Source organism: Paroedura picta, chromosome 11, assembly GCF_049243985.1.
Source record: "Paroedura picta isolate Pp20150507F chromosome 11, Ppicta_v3.0, whole genome shotgun sequence".
NCBI classification, from domain to species: Eukaryota; Metazoa; Chordata; class Lepidosauria; order Squamata; family Gekkonidae; genus Paroedura; species Paroedura picta.
This window is the reverse complement of record NC_135379.1, coordinates 42,580,484-42,599,946: the sequence shown is the minus strand read 5'-3', so window position 1 is coordinate 42,599,946 and position 19,463 is coordinate 42,580,484. Positions and strand designations below refer to the sequence as shown.

At 43.3% G+C, this 19,463-nt stretch overlaps 1 long non-coding RNA gene across 1 annotated transcript; it reads left to right on the top strand.

Annotated features, from left to right (window-relative positions):
- Window positions 1–1,009: 1,009 nt before the first annotated feature.
- LOC143821026 (uncharacterized) lies at window positions 1,010–16,318 on the top strand. Its single transcript, XR_013225641.1, has 2 exons — window positions 1,010–1,134; window positions 16,222–16,318. It is a non-coding gene; the product is annotated as an uncharacterized LOC143821026 (long non-coding RNA).
- The last annotated feature ends 3,145 nt before the right edge of the window (window positions 16,319–19,463 follow it).

Here is a 19,463-nt window from a genome sequence, read left to right as displayed (position 1 = left end):
AATGAGAATGGCATAGGTTTGCATTGACAGTGCACTTGTCTTCTGCAGTGCTTTAATTGCTCTGGTGGCGCAGGGTGGTAAGGCAGCTGACATGCTGTCTGAAGCTCTGTCCATGAGTCTGGGAGTTCTAGCCCAACAGCCGGCTCAAGGTTGACTCAGCCTTCCATCCTTCCGAGGTCGGTAAAATGAGTACCCAGCTTGCTGGGGGGTAAAACGGTAATGACTGGGGAAGGCACTGGCAAACCACCCCATATTGAGTCTGCCAAGAAAACACTAGAGGGCGTCACCCCAAGGGTCAGACATGACCCAGTGCTTGCACAGGGGATACCTTTACCTTTAATGTGTATAAGATGAAATCCTGAATGATTTTGCAATGGCCTAGTGCAATAAAGTTTGACTTTGAAATCCTGAATGGTTAGCAGTGGGAGATGGGGAAATGCCTTGGGCAGACAGTGGCCACTGCAGCCGTTCAGATGAAATGTCAGGCGCCACTGTGGCATAGCGCCTAGACATCGGACTAGAAGCAGGGGCTGTGATCCTGGGGCCATGGGCCCCCCTCCCCAGTCACTCTCTCCCAACCCAACTGAAGGATATTAATTGGTAGACTTGTGGTAAAGTCTTAGTATCCTGAAAGTTAGCTGAGTGACTACTCTGGCTGATAAGTGCAGCATGCACCTGAATGCATGTGGTCAGAAAACAACAAACAAAGAAAAGTACATTCTCCAAAGTTTCACTTAACTAATATAGAAACTATTTATTAGTAAAGTTAATTCCATACTAAAACCGGTAAATAGAAGGTTCCTACTCTAATCTACATAGTTGGATGGGGAGAGATGCTGGAGGTATTTCTGTATCTACCATGTTGCAGGCTGGAAGAATGGAGAAGAAGAGGAAAGAGACTCAGAAAACAAGAAATTACTCTCTAGGCTCTTTCAGGCTGAATGATGACACCTGTAAAGAAAAACTGCTGATGTGGAGGAGAGGAAGATCAGCACCTACACCTGATGCCTATTGGCAGGGTGTTAGAAAAGGAAACCCTTTCCCAGCAGTGTCAGTCTTGTGGAATGCAACAGGCTCAAGGTTGTTTCCCCAGAAGCTAGGAATGCAATTGGCCGGTGTCTCTGCTCCATGGTGGTTAGTAAGTTTTCTTTTTATTGCAACAGAGAAGTGGTCTCTTTCTTGTGTATTTCCTTTTTTTGCTTGACTGAATATTATGGGTTTCTTCTTATGACCTAGCATTATTCTCTTCTGAATAATTTAAAAAATATATATTGTAAGTCTGTGTCTGAGACTTTTCTTTTTATTAAGAGTTGCATCAGAGAGGTGAAAGGACCCTGAAATTGAAAGGACAGGATAGCCTCCTTTTTTTTTTTTTTTTTTTGGCATCCAAGTCCAAACACCTGGCATCAACCTCATTGAAAATTGCCCTTAGGAAGAGCTCTTACTATCTGTGAAGACCTTTAATTATTTCAGTTGGGTAACCCCATTCAACAAGTGAATTCCCTAAGGCAGCCTTTCTCAACTTTTTTACTGTTGAGAAACCCTTGAAACATTCTTTAGGCTTCAAGAAACCTCACAGTGTAGAATCTGATTGGGAAATATAGCTGTGTACATGCCCACTTGAGACCTTTCCACTTTCCCACCCACTCCAGTCCATCATTGGTCATTTTAGGAGGGGTGGTTGGGTTGACATGATCATATATGGCCATAAGGTAAAGGTATCCCCTGTGCAAGCACCGGATCATGTCTGACCCTTGGAGTGACACCTAGCATTGTCATGGCAGACTCAATACAGGGTGGTTTGCCAGTGCATTCCCGAGTCATTACCGTTTACCCCCCAGCAAGCTGGGTACTCATTTTACCGACCTCGGAAGGATGGCAGGCTGAGTCAACCTTGAGCCTGCTGCTGGGATTGAACTCCCAACCTCATAGGCAGACAGCTTCAGACAGCATATCTGCTGCCTTACCAGTCTGTGCCACAAGAGGCTCGGTGGTATATTGGGTGATATGGCCATATCACCCAATAAATGCTGAACAATTTTTAAAAATATATTAAAAATTAATTAATTGCCATCCATTTAGGAAATCCTTCTAGGGCTGTCAAGAAACCCCAGGGTTTCAAAAGCCTCCTCTAAGGTACCTGCAGATGTGTTATAAGATTCCTGGCTCATATTAATTCTTTTGTCACAAAAGGTAAGTTTCTTTTAAGATGTAACAGGTGGTAGGATCTAAAGTTTAGAAGTATATTCCTATCCAATGGTTTTCTATAGGAGGAAACACTTAGAGCCCTTATCAGAAAGCAAAACCAAAGAGCCTAAAAAAGGTATTTGTTCTGTATCATTACTGGCTATAAATTTAATAGTGGAGCGCTGCCCATTTGCCCATTTTACAAAAGACTCTATGCCTAATTTGTCACAGAAAATCAAGAAAAATCCTCCAAAAACCATGCATAAAAATTAACAAAATGATAATATGAATTACGGTAGTGTCTAAATTGCATGGCCAATTAGGTTCCAATTCCAATATAAATAAATAAACTACTTTATAACTTGTAAAAACGATCATATGGAATTAAGATTCTTTGATCTGAAGACTGTTTCTCACAAGCTAAGTCAGAAAACCAACATCAATAAGTTTTTGCTCTAACACAAAGCATTTTTTTCTTTTTGTTTTGTTTTTGTTCCTTAATACTTTGGGGTTTGAATATCATTAATCTACTCATGCACATCACTAATTAGATGACAAGACATTTGGCTTTGTATATTAGAGCTCCGAAGTGACCTCTCTTTCAAATTAAAGGTGTTGGTCAGATACCAATGGCCTGCCCATCATACTTTAACAACCATGTCATTCCTTAGCGATGACATCATGACCATGATGCTTTGCATTACTTTGTATGTGCAACATCTATAGATGTAATCATTATTAGAATCCCATCTACCGAGCTTGTCTGTACAGTTTAATAATTAGGCTAATCCTCAGTGATTGTCAGTTAGCCCAGGGGTAGTCAACCTGTGGTCCTCCAGATGTTCATGGACTACTACAATTCCCATGAGCCCCTGCCAGAAAACACTGGCAGGGGCTCATGGGAATTGTAGTCCATGAACATCTGGAGGACCACAGGTTGACTACCCCTGAGTTAGCCCAATTAGAATTTAGTATAAAGGTATCCCCTGTGCAAGCACTGGGTCATGTCTGACCCTTGGGGTGATGCCCTCTAGCATTTTCATGGCAGACTCAATACGGGGTGGTTTGCCAGTGCCTTCCCCAGTCATTACCGTTTACCCCCCAGCAAGCTGGGTACTCATTTTACCGATCTCGGAAGGATGGAAGGCTGAGTTAACCTTGAGCCGGCTGCTTGGATCAAATTCCCAGCCTCATGGGCAGAGCTTTCAGACTTCATGTCTGCTGCCTTACCACTCTGCGCCACAAGAGGCCTTAGAATTTAGTATAGTCTTCATTAAAATTAAAACAATCCCCACCCCCTACCCCACTACATCCAATCAGAAGCTGAAGGTCACAAGGCAGGACAGGCTGTTTTGTCCTGTATCAACCACCATAGAAACTAGTTTGGAGAGGGCTGCAGTCCCATGGGCTTCTTTTATCTTTCTCCTCTCAGCCCTGGAAGGTAAATGACAGGGGCAGGGGAGGCAATTGCAGGGCCCCTGAAAGTGAGGGGCCCATAGCACATGCTACATGTGCTAGGCTGTCAAACTGGTACTAGAGCCAAAAGTGGGTGGGATTTGGGGCAGGGAGGGACCTCAATGAGGTATGCTGCTATGGAATCCTACTCCAAAGCAGCCATTTCCCCCAGGGAATGTGATCTCTGTCACCTGGACTGACATATTATTTACTTTACTCTTTAATTGTTGGACGGCCCTGTAAACATCTTGGTTGCTTGCTCTCTGGGACCAGGGGGTAAGTGACTGGAAGGACATCTACCTGAGTCCCTGGAGAACCACTGCCAGTCTGAGTAAATTATCCTGCCCTTGATGGGCTGATGGTTTGTGTGTGTGTGTGTGTGTTTTCAGGCAGCACCTCCAATACTACAGAATGTTTTCAATTTCTGACACACACCCCATATTAATTACATGGATTTAGCGGAAGGAATACTGATACTGTTCTCCCCCCCCATGTTTGTTAGACAGCTTTGAATAGCGGAAGCTACTGTGACTGGCAAGGGAGGGCCGAAAGTGTTCAGTTTTTCATTTCTATGGCTCTTAACATGAACCGAACTCTCTGCCTGAAAACCACAGTCAAAAAGTCTACAGCATGCTGGCCTAGCGTTATCTTTTTACACAATCCCCCTGGCCTACCAGCTGGTTCACCCTATTCTCATCACTCACCGGTTGGCCACCGCTGAACCAGTCTTGGGGGTTTTGAAGCATTAATGCACCCTGCTGAAAGTCTGCGGCTTTTGATGCGCCCGATAGGCATCATCATTCAAGCGTATAAAAATGCAGTATTTCAGCGTGATAAGTACACCACTGAAGGCACATTTAGGATGGGAAGAAGCTGGAGGTTTTAAATATCCCCCGGTGCTTATGTGAAGGATTATTATTTTAGTGCAACCTCTGAATGCATCAGTAGCTTGGCAAGCCATTTCATCCTTCCCCCAGACATGTCATAAGTGATTTATGTATAGATAGAATTAAAAGAAAAATCAATAAGCTTCTACTAATTTGCTTCTGGTGCTAGTGCTCCTTCCCCCTCACACTCACCCACTTTTATAACTCTCCGAGTAATTAATGGATACCAAGTGTTATCGCTGGAATAAATCTGCCAATTTATGTTCTCGCAGAAGAATTCAGAATTTCAACGTTTATTGGAAAGAGCAGCTATAAAAAGGCACTTGGAAAAGGTAGCTGTGAGATGCTTTTAATTGATATTTCTTGTGTTAAGCGTCAAAAGCCTATTAATCTTGCTTGGCAGACAGGATGCTGTCTTGCTGAAGACAAAATGATTCTGGAATATTCACGCCTTTCCTCCCAGTGTCCCTTTACAGGAGCACATTTGTTTAAAGGCAACACTTTCTTTAAAATGACTTGTATAAACACATATAATGAGAACTTCATTGCAGGCATACTTTAACTAGGCCCCGGAATGGGAGCTAAATTGTACAATCCTCATCGGAATTACAGGTCATCTCAACACTAAAGATATCAGTTTCCCTGGAGAAAATGGCTGCCTTGGAGGGTGGGCTCAATAGTATTATACAACACCAAGGTTCCTCCCTGTCCCAAATCCTCCCTACTCCTGGCTCCACCCCCAAAGTCTCCAGGTATTTCCCAACCCAGAGCTGGCAACCTTAAATCCTCACCACCTTTCTACAAAACACCCAGGATAAGCTTTCTTGAGAACTACAGACATGGACAGTAGCAGCCTCGCATCTTTTCCTCCTCTTTTCACCATGGAACACATGCAGTGCAAGCCTATGCAGAGTTAAGGGTAAAGGTATCCCCTGTGCAAGCACCGAGTCATGTCTGACCCTTGGAGTGAAGCCCTGTGGTTTGCCAGTGCCTTCCCCAGTCATTACCGTTTACTCCCCAGCAAGCTGGGTACTTATTTTACTGACTTTGGATGGATGGAAGGCTGAGTCATCCTGGAGCCAGCTGCTGGGATCGAACTCCCAGCCTCATGGGCAGAGCTTTCAGACTGCATGTCTGCTGCCTTACCACTCCACTCCACAAGAGGCTCTGAGTTACTGCAATCTAAATCCATTGAAATAATTGGGTTTACATTTGGAGTAACTCTGTATAATTACTCACCTAAAACCTAGTGCCTGATGAAGACGCGCCAAAGCTCCAAGTTGTAGCAAACTGAAGAGGCCTCTTACAATACAAAAAAAAATGGTAATTTGCATTTATTTTTTAAATCTAGGAGGATACTTATAATCTAATGGGAGCTTTTGTACCATGTTCATAAATCCAGCCTCTCCATGCTGCAAGTTTCTCCATCCCATCTTTTCAGTGTTGATTGTCACTTGCGGAGATAGTGACATTTCATATGTGCCAGGCAGGGCCAGTTTATCCATGTAGCACGTGCCGCTGGTCCCGTGTGGTGCCTCATCCGCATGGATCAGGGCTGTAGCCTTCCTCCTCCCCCCTTACCCTCTTTAAGGGCATTTGAAGTAATACCCCTTTCCACTGTGGGGGGCCTCTCTCTCCCTAGTTTGACTACGCCCACTGCAATTGTACTCTGCTAGGGCCCCAGGAATCCTTAAACTGGCTCAGATGCTATGGTCCCCATGAATCCTTAAACCACTCTTGGTGCCGGGACCTCAAACAGTTAATGCGAACCTCCAGTGAAGCAACAGCTGAAGATGTTTTGCAATATTTTTAGAACAAAATTTTTGGATTTCCCTGGTGTCTAGGCACCCGCTTCTTAACTTGAACTCGAGTTTCGAAATTCTAAGGGGTCCATGGGGGTGGGGAGTAGAGTCCCGTAGCACCTTTAAGACTTTATTCAGATTTATTCAGGGCGTATGCTTCCGAGTGCAAGCACTCTTTGTCAGACTATGATCTTCTTTCTCTACTGCGGCCCTCCAAATGTCCATGGACTCTGATTTTATTGTCCAAATTCATGCAGGAAGTCCATTTTCCAGCAGTAACCACGTTTGATCTAGCAGAGTGCCAAAACAGGAGACAGCCTGACTATCTAACATGCAGGTGCTAACTCACTAGAGGATTGTTATGCATCCTGCACAAGAACACAGATAAGAACAGCCTCTCTGAAGTGTAAAGTGAGCAGTAGGGGGACTGCTTGGGCTAGACCTCAGATGAGCCAATGCAATTCCAGGACAGGAGAAAACAGCCAGGCTGGGATGAGCCAGGGGTGGCACAAGACAACAGGTTGCTCATTTGGATTTGGGGCTTCAAGATCTTGTTTATCTTCAACATTCACCAAAGGTTCGTGAGCAAGTCAGTCTCACCTTAATCCTCTTCTAGAAGTTGGTCACGTGTTGCTATTTTGTCAGAAGAGAGATTATTCTAAACATTTCAGTTCCTCTTAATCTTGTTATCTGTAACCGTGAGAATATTATTTGCAAGCAAGGGGCTATGCAGCTAATGAAACTCTGCTAATGCCATTGAAGGTTAGAAAAAGAAGATGTCCTGCAGTTCTAATGATATAGCTGATGGATTGCTTTAAAAAGGTGAAGTGTGCAGCTGAAATGATGTTTTAAAAAGAACTGTGCTGAATGTTGCAAGCCAGCAACTTGATATAATCCTATGTTGTTGGAAGCATTCCTCAGTCCATCTGACATTTTAGTTTGCAGCTTGTGTATGTTTACTTATTTAGATTTCCTATTAGGGATGCCAGTCTCCAAGAGGGGCCTGGGGAGGCCCTGGAATTATAGCTCATCTCCAGGCAACATACCTGAGGGACCGCCTCCCTGCCTATGTCCCCAAAAGAGCTTTACGCTCTGCCGCCACCAACTGGCTACTGGTCCGCCTGGCCTCAACCAGGGCCAGAGCATTCTCTGTCCTGGCCCCCACCTGGTGGAAGGAGCTCCCAGAGGAGATCAGGGCCCTTACGGGACTAAAACAGTTCCGCAGGGCCTGCAAAAGGGAGCTCTTCCATCAGGCGTTTGGCTGAGGCCAGGCCAACCAACCAACATCTGCAGGGCCCCTGCCCCCCTCCCACCAGAAACCCACTAAGACTCCTGGACCTGTTTGAGTTACCACTGTTTATGTGATGATATACTGTTATGTTATCCTGTCACCCAGTTTATCAATTAATAATATTAATGTTCAGATATGCAGATGATACCACTCTAATGGCAGAAAGTGAAGAGGAACTAAAGAGCCTGTTGATGCGGGTGAAGGAGGAGAGTGCAAAAGTTGGCTTGAAACTCAACATCAAGAAAACAAAGATCATGGCATCCGGCCCTCTCAATTCCTGGCAAATAGATGGGGAAGAAATGGAGATAGTGACAGATTTTATTTTCCTCGGCTCCAAGATCACTGCAGATGGGGACTGCAGCAAAGAAATTAAAAGACGCTTGCTCCTAGGGAGGAAAGCTATGGCAAATCTAGACAGCATCCTAAAAAGCAGAGACATCACCCTACCAACAAAAGTGTGTTTAGTCAAGGCTATGGTATTCCCAGTTGCAATGTATGGCTGCGAAAGTTGGACCATAAGGAAGGCCGAGCGTCAAAGAATTGAGGCTTTTGAACTCTGGTGCTGGAGAAGACTCTTGCGAGTCCCTTGGACTGCAAGGCGAACAAACCGGTCAGTCCTAGAGGAGATCAGCCCTGACTGCTCTTTAGAAGGCCAGATCCTGAAGATGAAACTCAAATACTTTGGCCACCTCATGAGAAGGAAGGACTCCCTGGAGAAGAGCCTAATGCTGGGAGTGATCGAGGGCAAAAGAAGAAGGGGACGACAGAGAATGAGGTGGATGGATGGAGTCACTGAAGCAGTAGGTACAAACTTAAAAGGACTCCAGGGAATGGTAGAGGACAGGAAGGCCTGGAGGATCATTGTCCATGGGGTCGCGATGGGTCGGACACGACTTCGCACATAACAACAACAACAATATTAATGTTATTATATGTATGGTTTAATGTGTAGTTTCAGTTATATGTAAACCGCTCTGAGCCTTCAGGGAGGGCGGTATATAAATATGAATAAATAAAATAAAAATAAATATCTGACCCCATGGAGAGAACTACTGATTTGGAGGGTGGACTTATATTCCACTGAGGTTCCTCCCTGCCTCAAATTACTCACACTTCTAGCTCCACCCCTGAAGTCTCCAGATTTTTCTCAACCTAGAGCTGGCAACTCGATTTCCTAGGGTTAAGAGAACAACCACCACCACTCCAATATTATTCAAAAAAGAATTGCATAAGATCAAACATTTGCCAGGACTGACCATCAATGAAGTGGCAGATAAACAGTTTTGCAATACTTTTAGAACACAAGACTTTGCAAGTTCATAGGCACTTATATGTTAAGTTGAATCACACCTAGGGTGGCTGTTCAGCTTGCTTTGTCCCTGATGGTACTATTGCATGTGTTGATATAGCACCACACCACAAATCTGGCTGCAGGGGGAGGCGGAAATAGCCAATACAAAGGTGGTCAACAGAGCAAGGCGGCAACCGTAGCCTAATTACTTTGGAATAAACCATGTTGAATGTATGGGCTTATTTTGGAATAGACATTCATAGGGCTTTTGCACTAAGAACCTCAGTTTGGCTTGAGACCCTTTGCTACTTGATTTATGGAGCATGGATTGCTTCATTTGCTGCTGGATCTCCATAAAGCTGCACCTACCTCTCCCCCCCCCATCGATTTCTCTCTGCAGCTCCCAGAGGAAACATGACCTGTTCTATGGTCTCCTGGGGAATGCCTTCCTCTTTTGAAAATAATTTTTTTCCAATTTGAAACCATTTTAAAAAATGGTGTGTCACTGATTATTAGAATTATTTTCTACCTGCCCTTTCCAAAACTGTTTCCTTTCCGATTAATGGACTTGATTAACCCATTCCCTCATCTGGAAACCATCCTGTCATTCCACATTCTCCCACAATTCAGTTCTATAGCCTTTAAGGCAATAACTGTGCCCCCTTCCCTTTATCCCCCCTCCCCCAGTTATGCTATGACCATCTGGTCACAAGTTTGGACTGCAGTCTACATATTAGCCTATGCATTTTTATTCACCTCTCTATTCTAGTTTTGCAACAACAGAGTGAAGCAGGAAGGGCCATGCAACAGTTAGTGGCCACCAGGTGAGCTTCACAGTTGAATGGGGTTTGAATCTGGTCCTCCTAAATGCTGTTCCAAGCACAGTACTGATTCACTATGTCTGAATTGTTCATTTAAATGTCTCCCTTGGCTTCCCATCTTAGCTTAAGCATTTTCATAACATCAATTAACGACTTGACCACAGCCCCTTTTTTTTTTTTTTTTTTTTTTATAATGATTTTTTTTATTTTCATAAAGATAGAAATATAGTCATCATTTGAGAATATACGACCCCACATTGACTCCACAGTGATATAAACTTTTGCCCAAAACTCTAAGAGCCATGAGTCTAAGAGCCATCCACATTTCCACTACATTAAAAAAAAAAAGCCTGTTTAGATATACAAAAGAAAAGTTATTATTAATCAACTTACTTGAGAGATCATAGACCTCACATTAACTGCTTGATACAATCTGAGAGCTATCCTAGCAGATATTTCTAGGTTTGAGTTAGATGCTTAACATTAAACATTTCTTATAGCACAGTATTAGTTTTGGCCCTGTATCAATACCCTGATAAAGGGAGAGGAAAGTAGGGCTTTGCCTTAAAGATGTACAAAGAAAAAAAATTACAAAAGGATTTCATAATTTCTCCTTATCCTTAATACAGATACATCTACAAACCATTTATACTTGGCCCATTCTAAGAGCCATCCTGACAGGTATAAGTTGAGAGCTTTGCATTTTCTACAGATCAATATAAGCTTTGGCCCTATAACAATACACCAATAAAAAAAATAATAAGAGGGGAAAGCCCCATTTTATATTTCCAACGCTAACGATTATATTACCTATATGCCTACTAAGAAAAAGAAACAAGAGAGAAAAAAGGCACTGCTTCCCCTTTTTCATAAAAATAGCAATATAGGATACAGTATATGTTGTTAATACAGAGAATAATAAGATTTCCAGGTTTAGATTAAATGCTTAACATTAAACATAGAACAATATAAGCTTTCAGTCTTCTATAGCTTCTCCTTATCCTTGGTTCTAATACATCTACAAAACAATTTTTGCTTGACCCATTCTAAGAACCATCCTCAGTGTAGGCTTTAGTCCTAGGACAATTCACTAATAGAAGAAAGAAAAAATAAGGGGGGAGAACCCCATTTTACATTTTCAGCACTAATGATTATATTACCTATATGCCTATAAAAGAAAAGAGACAAAAAAAAAAAAACAAGAGCGAAAGAGACACTGCTTCCCCTTTTTCATAAAAATGGAAATATAGAATACGGTATAACATTAAACATAAAACAATATGAGCTTTCGGTCTTCTTAAGGGGGTCTCATCTCGAGGCTTGCTACATCTTGTCGTTCCCGTAAAATTATATTCTGTCCCATTGGCCTTTGGCGTAGAAAGTGCAGTTGTACTCTTTCCCGCAAAATATGCATCGATAAATCTTGAGGCCGTTGCACCTCCTGGACTCCAGTATCAATACAATTTTTTCCCCAGAGAGATCCTTTAAATCGGTTACTTTCACTGCAGATCCATATTTCTTTTGATTGATTTTTGTACACTCTTGCTTTGAGATGGCTGTATGTCTTTTTAAAAAGGGTGTCCTTATCTGGGCTGCAGAACTCCGGCATCCCATTTTCCGTCTCCAGAATTTCAGATTTCTCTTCTACTGTTGGTTTTCCACCTTGTTTAGAGCTGTCATCAGCCACTGTTATTGATCCATTATTCCTGTTAAAGACGTCTTCCTTGGCATCTTGGATCTCCTTGAAGATATGAATTTCAGATTTCTCTTCTGCTGTTGGTTTTCCACCTTGTTTAAAGCTGTCATCAGTCACTGTTATTGATCCATCATTCTTATTGAAGACTTCTTCCTTGCCATCTTGGATCTCCTTGGAGATATTTTTGATCAATCCATCTAAGAATACTTTGTAATCTTGGGTTTGTATCTCTATTAGATGAGCCAATCTTTTTAACATAGACATGATTTTGACTTTAAAAAAACCCGGCCCCAAACAATTTTACAAGTGGCCAGTAGAGGTCCTCTGTTTTATCCTCTAATGTTCCGGCACAGGCATGTGACGTATTGAAGCCGGTTAAGGCAGGGATTCTCGTACTGGCACAAAGTTCTCGTGAGATTTTCACATTCACTGCTCTTATCTCTATCTCCGAAAACCAAAACAATTACAATAAGAGCTTTTGCCAATTAATTCGAGTTGATTTGAATCCTTCTTCTGCTTAGTTAGGAGAATTAGCCTGCCTCTTAACGAGGTGGCTTCAGGCAGAGCAGAGTAAGAGGAGGGGGGAAACAAAGGGCTTTGATGCAGGAAGAGAGACGGAGAAAAAAAAAGCGAGAGATACTTGCAGTAAATGATGTTTTGGAACTCAGCCGAAGTCCTCCCCTCAGTTCAAAGCGTTCATTTGTGGTAAATCATCATGTAGGGTTGAAGCAGATACTTTAAGATTAAAGAAAGAAAAGAAAGTCCGAGGTAGAAAATGGCAGTCGTCCTCTGGACCTGGAACGCTGACAGCCTATAATCCAGGGAGATATACTCCCTAAAGGATTGGAGACGGCCCCAAGAACTTCCTGGGTAGAAAGGTGAGGTGAGGTTTGCGTACCCCTCCTCTTTTCTGCCAATTGCTTGCACAATTGACCCCTGTCAGGCTTCAGAGATAGCAGAGCAGATGCCCTGCCACCCTCTCAGGACGACATCTTTAGCCACACTCCACCACAGCCCCTTTAAAGAGCTGGTCTGCCTTGAATTGCTGCATAGTTTTAGTGACCCATAGAGTTCTTGGGCCATGTACTTTTCTGAGCTTTTAGCCTCGCTGCACCCCTTCTACTGTGATTGATCTCTGCCCTTGCTTGTCTCTATGAAACTTCCTCTTCATAGACTACGCAACAAACTATCTGTAGCCCATAAGAACTAATTCTTGTTGTTCTGTGCATGTGAGTCTTCTTCTGATTCTTGATCCCTTTCTACATATCTACTTAATATAAAATTTGGAGGAGCTGACTTTGCCTTGCCTCTATCTCCAGTGATATTCCTTCAGCTTCATCTTGTGGAGAAGGCCTGGGATTTCTCCAATGTATGATGCAAAAGTTGAGAGGGTAAGAGAATGTAGTACAGTGGACTACTTTGCTTCCCCTTTGTCCAGGTTTTAAGAATTTCTTGCTATGGACCCATTAATTAGCTTGACTGTCTTCATGAAGCTTTTTCAACCAGGGTTTCATGAAATCCTGGGGTTTCCTGATGGCCCTGGAAGGGTTCCCCAAATGGGTGAGAGTTAATTAATTTTTTAAAAATGGGTTAAACATTTTTGTGTGATATGACCATATATGGTCATGTTGACTTACCCACCCCTCCCAAAATGGCCAATGATGGGCCTGGAGGGGAGGAGCCTCAGGTGGGCGTGTTCACAGCTCTGCTTCTCAACCATATTCTGCACAATCTCATCACTTTGGGGGCTTCTCAAAGCCTGAAACATATTTCAGGGGTGTCTCAATGGCAACAAAAGTTGAGAAAGGCTGGTCTACACCCACAAATAGATGCTACTCTACTGAAAAAGAAAAAATAATTCCTCATTGTCAGACAGAAACTGAGATACATTTGGGAGAAAGTTCTGTTTGTTCTGAAAGTTAATGGGGAGGAAAAGTGGCTATTTATAAGAAAAGCATGCATTTTCTATTTCCTAGGAAACAAGGCCTAGGTATTTCTGTCCTTTACACACTTCAAAAGCCAATATGGTTGGCTCTGCAATGGCCAGTTTAGCTGCTGATGAAGCTGATCTCTTGTAGGATTATGACACAGTTTTCTAATGTTACAGGATTAACTTTTGCTTATATATTCCTACTGTTATGATGGTCAGTTCATAGTCTGAGGAAGAGTGCTTGCACTCGAAAGCTCACGCCTTGAATAAATCTTTGTTGGTCTTAAAGGTGCCCCTGGACTCTGATTTTACACTGGTGACTGAATGGGATGGGGCTTGCCATGGGGGAGACTGATAGCAGGGAGATGGATGGAATTGTGTGACCATATGTATTGAGGGAAGAAATGGAGGTAGTGACAGATTTTATTTTCCTGGGCTCCAAGATCACTGCAGATGGGGACTGCAGCAATGAAATTAAAAGACGCTTGCTCCTGGGGAGGAAAGCTATGGCAAATCTAGACAGCATCCTAAAAAGTGTGTCTGGGTAAGGCTATGGTGTTCCCAGTTGCAATGTATGGCTGTGAAAGTTGGACCATAAGGAAGGCCGAGCATCAAAGAATTGAGGCTTTTGAACTGTGGTGCTGGAGAAGACTCTTGCGATTCCCTTGGACTGCAAGGTGAACAAACTGCTCAGTCCTAGAGGAGATCAGCCCTGACTGCTCCTTAGAAGGCCAGATCCTGAAGATGAAACGCAGATACTTTGGCCACTTCATGAGAAGGAAGGACTTCCTGGAGAAGAGCCTAATGCTGCGAGCGATCGAGGGCAAAAGAAGAGGGGATGGCAGAAAATGCGGTGGCTGGATGGAGTCAATGAAGCAGTTGGTGTGAGCTTAAATGGACTCCAGGGAATGGTAGAGGACAGGGAGGCCTGGAGGATCACTGTCCATGGGGTCACAATGGGTTGGACAACAGCAGTGTGTTGAGGCTGGCTTTCCCATTTCTGAAGGGGTTTAAAGAGAAAACAGCTGGAATGAAGGGCTGTTTAAAGCAGAGGGCGAGCACATTATCGGACAGCCGGTTCTCAAGCGAGACATGAATAATGGGCGTTTGAAATGTTATCTGAACTGAAGTGTATGAGAGGTCACTAAATAGTGTGAAAAAATGCTTCAGACTCTTGTGTTGTGTGGAAATGTCAGCGATGGCCGGATCGTTCCTGATAATTTGTGTGAAAGGCAAATCAATCCACCTAATGCGGTCTAGCTTCTATTGCAGTTTGGCATTCTGCAAATTGAATTTTATGAAGCTATTAAAGAGAACTGCAGCGTCAAAGGTGCAAAGTTATTTGGTGGAATGGATCTTTCAGAGAAGAGAAGGAGTGGCAGCTCAAGTTACTGGCATCTTCGACGGGTCTTCATGAAATGCTCGGGCTCCGGTATTGTTATGGAAGGAGGAGGAAAATGTTTGGGCAATGGCATTGCTATGGAAAGAAAGCGTTTTGAAGCTGGGAAACTCCCTTAGGCCAAGGGTTCCCAGGAAAGTACTGTATATACTCACGTATAAGCTGAGGCACCTAACCAAAATGTTTTATTCTTGTGATGCTTCTTTCCTCAACACAATATTACACATCCACACAGAGTGGACTTCCTGTGTGCAAAATTTCTAGCACAGCTTGGCTTGTCACAGGCCTGATAGAGCTATTCTGACTGAGCAGTAATATCAGGGCTCTCTCAGCCTCACCTCCCTCACCTTATGTCTGTTGTGGGGAGAGGAAGGGAAGGTGATTGTAAGCTGCTTTGAAACTCCCCCTGGGCTATTCTGCACACAATAGGTAATGCACTTTAGAAGTAGATTTTCCTGTTCTGCACAGGAAAATCCAGCTGCCAAAGAACATTGAAAGTGCATTATCTTATGTGTGCGGAATGGCCCCTGGTAGAGAAAAGCGGCATATAAGAACCAACTCTTCATCATCACAGTTATCAGAAGTAGCCTCTGGTTTTATTTTTTGCAACTGAATTCCAGTAACCTCATGCTTGTTTCTGAACTTTGAGACTAGTGGTTAACAAAGATTGCCTGTCAACAGCAGCTGCCGTCTTCTAACTAGATGACTCTGCTGAAGGGCTATGCAAGGTGAAAAGAGTATGCATGGTATAAAGTTATCATCTTTGAAACCTGCATAGTAGTAGAAGTAGCATAGAATTTATACTCCACTTCTTCTCTGCCCTCAGCAATCTCAAAGCAAATTACATCCTTCCCATCCTCTCCTCACAACAGGCACCTTGTGAAGTAGGTGTGGTTGAGAGAATTCTGAGAGACCTCCAAGGATCTGGGAGAAGTAGTGACAGACACAAGGCTTGCTTCTCTCTGTGCTAGATCACTCAGTGCTCCTATCTTTCTCCTGAGCAGGCTATAGCTTTTTATTTAGTTTTTACAGATCAAATAGAGATTTTACCATGCATGTCAATGGACAGAATAGTTTGCAGAAGCTTATAGCTATGTACATATTCCATTGTTAGCAGAAGATTATACAATGCTGTGTAGGATGGACCTGGAGTGGAATTTCTTTGAGATCAGCGCATTGCAGGAAACCCTGTCTTTCTGGTGATTTTCCAGAGACTGACCTTTCGGTCCTGCTCCAGGCCTGGGTATGCCCAAAAGTGAAGAGCAGAGACCGAATCTGGCAAATCTACATCTGAGTGGCAGTCCCTCCCCTTCCGTCCGAGGGGAAGTGGACAAGTATTGTCCTCTGTTCAATTACTGTTTGTGAAAACGTAGGATCTGCCTAATTTTGTTCAGTGCTATCTAATTTTATTATTTTGGTTCCTGTCTTGATGAATCATGTAACTGCTTTTTCTTCATACTAGAAATCATTTTGATACATTTAAAAAAATGCCCAGGAGAGCAATGGGAACTGCTCAGGACCCAGCTGAAAATGTAAATGTTGAATAAATGAAAATTAAAAGATAAGGAAGCCCTTTGTTCATCATTTAACAAAAGGGACTTTGCATCCTCCTCCAAAAGAGAATTGTATGGTTCTGTCCATGGCAAGGAACTCCTGAGGGAGAATCCTCTACTTGACTTTCTTCCTTTACTCTCCTGACTGTATTTCTCTTTCATTATTTATTCAGTCCTTGGCCTTCTTCTATAGAGCTTCATAAAATAAAACAAGATGTGTGCGTATGTTTTAGCTGCTCCAACTAAAGCAGGCTTTCTCAAACCCAGGAAACTGGGGTTTCAGTTTCCTGGAAGGGCAGGGAAGAGGTTATTTAATTTTAATATATATTTTAAAATTGTTAAACCTGTCTCGAGTCTACAGAGAGTGACGGGCTATAAATGTAACCCACTGTAGGAACCCCTATTGCAGATGGCAGTATGACATTTCTTAGGTAAACCAGTGAGTTACAATGGACTTCCATAAATCGATGTCTGACAATTAATGAACTGTCTTGAACTTCTACCAAGAGTTTATTCATGCTGTGAGATCAGGGTATTCCAGCAGCTAAACTCTACAGTAAGGAGGGAGTTAAGGGTCCAACTCCCTCCTTACTGCATGGGTACCTTTAGGTCTGAGAAGTGAATAGAATGCATAAGTAGAAATTCCACATCCAGTGGCCAGTAGATCTTATAACACCAGAAGAGATCAGACACACAACAACAAGGGAAGGCTTTGGCTCTCATATCCGGCCAGGGGAACTTCTTAGCTGGCCACTATTGCAAATAAAAAGTTGATTTATATGTAGCTTTCATCTGATCCAGCAGGGCTCTTTCATCCTTCACTTGCCATGAACCTGAAGTTGAAACTGTTAGCTGGACTAGAGTTTTGGTATTTCCTCCTTTTCAATCATTTATGCTGGGGAAAATTCAATATCAGTGATGTAAGTGATGCCACATGGACTGAGAGTGAAGATGGGGGTAATCATCCATCCAACCACTCATCCAACCAACCATTTTGTTCCTTTCTTCTTCTGCACCTTCAAGTCTTCCTTATGACTCCAAGCAGTACATGCATGAGCCCTTGCCTAGGGTATGGTAGACGTAGGATATAGGTACCAGCTGGGCAGATACTTATCATGGGTACTTTAAGCTGATCCTGCATTGAGTGGGGGGTTGGACTAAGTGGACTGTATGGCCCCTTCCAACACTACAATCCCATGATTCTGTAATTAAATGACAGTCAGAGAAGATGGGGAGAAAATGGAGTATATTTATGTTGTCACCTTCCCCAGCTGTTTTTGAATACTGAGGCTTCAAACCTAGGCACTAGACACAATGGCAGGAATTTGGCCCTCCTGTACCTTAATGCAGACTTTTTCAACCAAAGTTTTATGAAACACTGGTTTCTTGATGGCCCTGGAAGGGTTTCCCAAATGGGTGGGTGTTAATTATTTTTAATAGCTTTTTAACATTTGTTGAACATTTATTGGGTGACCTGTTTCCCCCTCCCAAAATCTCTAGTGATGGGTCTAGAGGGGGTAGAAAGGGGAGGGTCCCTGGATGGGTGTGTACACAGTGATACTTCTCAACCATATTCCACACTATTGCTCCTCTTCTGGGGTTTCTGGAAGCCTGAAGAATGTTTCAGGAGTTTCTCAATGGTAAAGAAGTCAGGAAGAGGTGCCTTATTGTATGTCTTCTTTGCTTTGCTTCTCCCCAAAGAGTAAAGGGAAGAAGCAGCAACTATTTGCTGCCATTGGATGGCCACTGCTTCATGGTAGTCTAACCCAGTTGGTGTTGGGCACTCCTAAGGGCCTGCCAACTCTGAGAGAGCCTAACGGTGATGCAATTCTCGAGTGCTGGGATTAGTATTTATCAATTATATTTGGACAATTTAGCACAGTGGGAGCACTAATGCTTATTTTTCCTTCCCATTCAGTAAATCTTATTGACCGGCAACAGAGTGCCTGTGCTTGTGTGTTTGTTCAACTGATACAATTTTTGGCAACATAGCCCGATCCTCTCCCTCCATTTTGTAAAACAATAGAGTTGTTGTCAAAGGTCAGCAGTCATCACCATTACCCTTGGGGTTGATGAGTGCGTACTTCATTTGCGTAATTGAAGCTGTTTTTTAAAAGTGTTTCTTCTATGCCCAGTGACACACTGTGTTTTAGGAGTGCACGTCAAACCTTGGTTGAATAATAAGTGGAGCGGTTGCAAATTTCCTTCCCTAGTCAGCGCTGTTGATTTAGCTGTCGGGACCACAAAATGGTGTCACTGGAATGGCTTAACAAGGGCAGACAGATTCAATATGGGACACCTCTCCTGTGCTTTTAATGATTGTTTAGAATGGAAGATCTTGGCCAAGGTCCAGAGACCAGCACAACTAATTCTGTACTGCTGAGGGCACAATTATTAAAGGCATCCTAATGGGTCTGGCATAGCCGGATGAGTCCAGTGGGCGGCATTCGGTCAGCTTATTTGCTCCACCCCACTCACTCCTCCTCTTTCCCACAGCCCATGTCTCAGGACCAAAGTAGATGGGATGCCTGACTTGTGTTGGGATTTACCTCAGGAACCTGACAGGAGAGCAAAAGGTACCTCAGCCTTCCTCCACAAGCTGTTTCCTGAAACAGCCGGGAGTTGTTGTGTCTGTAGTCCTGCCGAGGACCAAGCTTGATGTCTAAGACAGATCCTAGCTAGCACAAAATGGACCAATGCACAGCTAGATCCTGTCTGCTAGCAGGAAGACCTATAGTGTGGCTTGTGTCTATAAGTGGGGTTGTTTGGGAGGTTCAGTTCTCAGCTCTACTTGTACTGTGCTGGGGTCTTAATAAAAAACTTCCAGTGTCCTTGACCGCTGTTGAACCCACAGACTTAACAGAGGTGTTGTTTGGGAAATAACATCCCAGGAGCATTTGTGCTTGGGAAAACAGCATGGGAGATGGGAAAGGCAGAGATTCCTCCTCCTTCTGCATTGCAGCTCGGAGCTGGATAGGGTCCTGGTGTATATGTACACATTGTTTCCCCCAAGTAACATTTGCAGTGATGTGATCAGGGTTGAGGAAACTCCAATGGGACTTGAAATTAAATGCTTTGTCTTGTTTGGCCATCTTGAGGCGTTTGTTGATGTAGGTGCCAAAGTACCTAGCATATCCTTTTTTTCATGGTC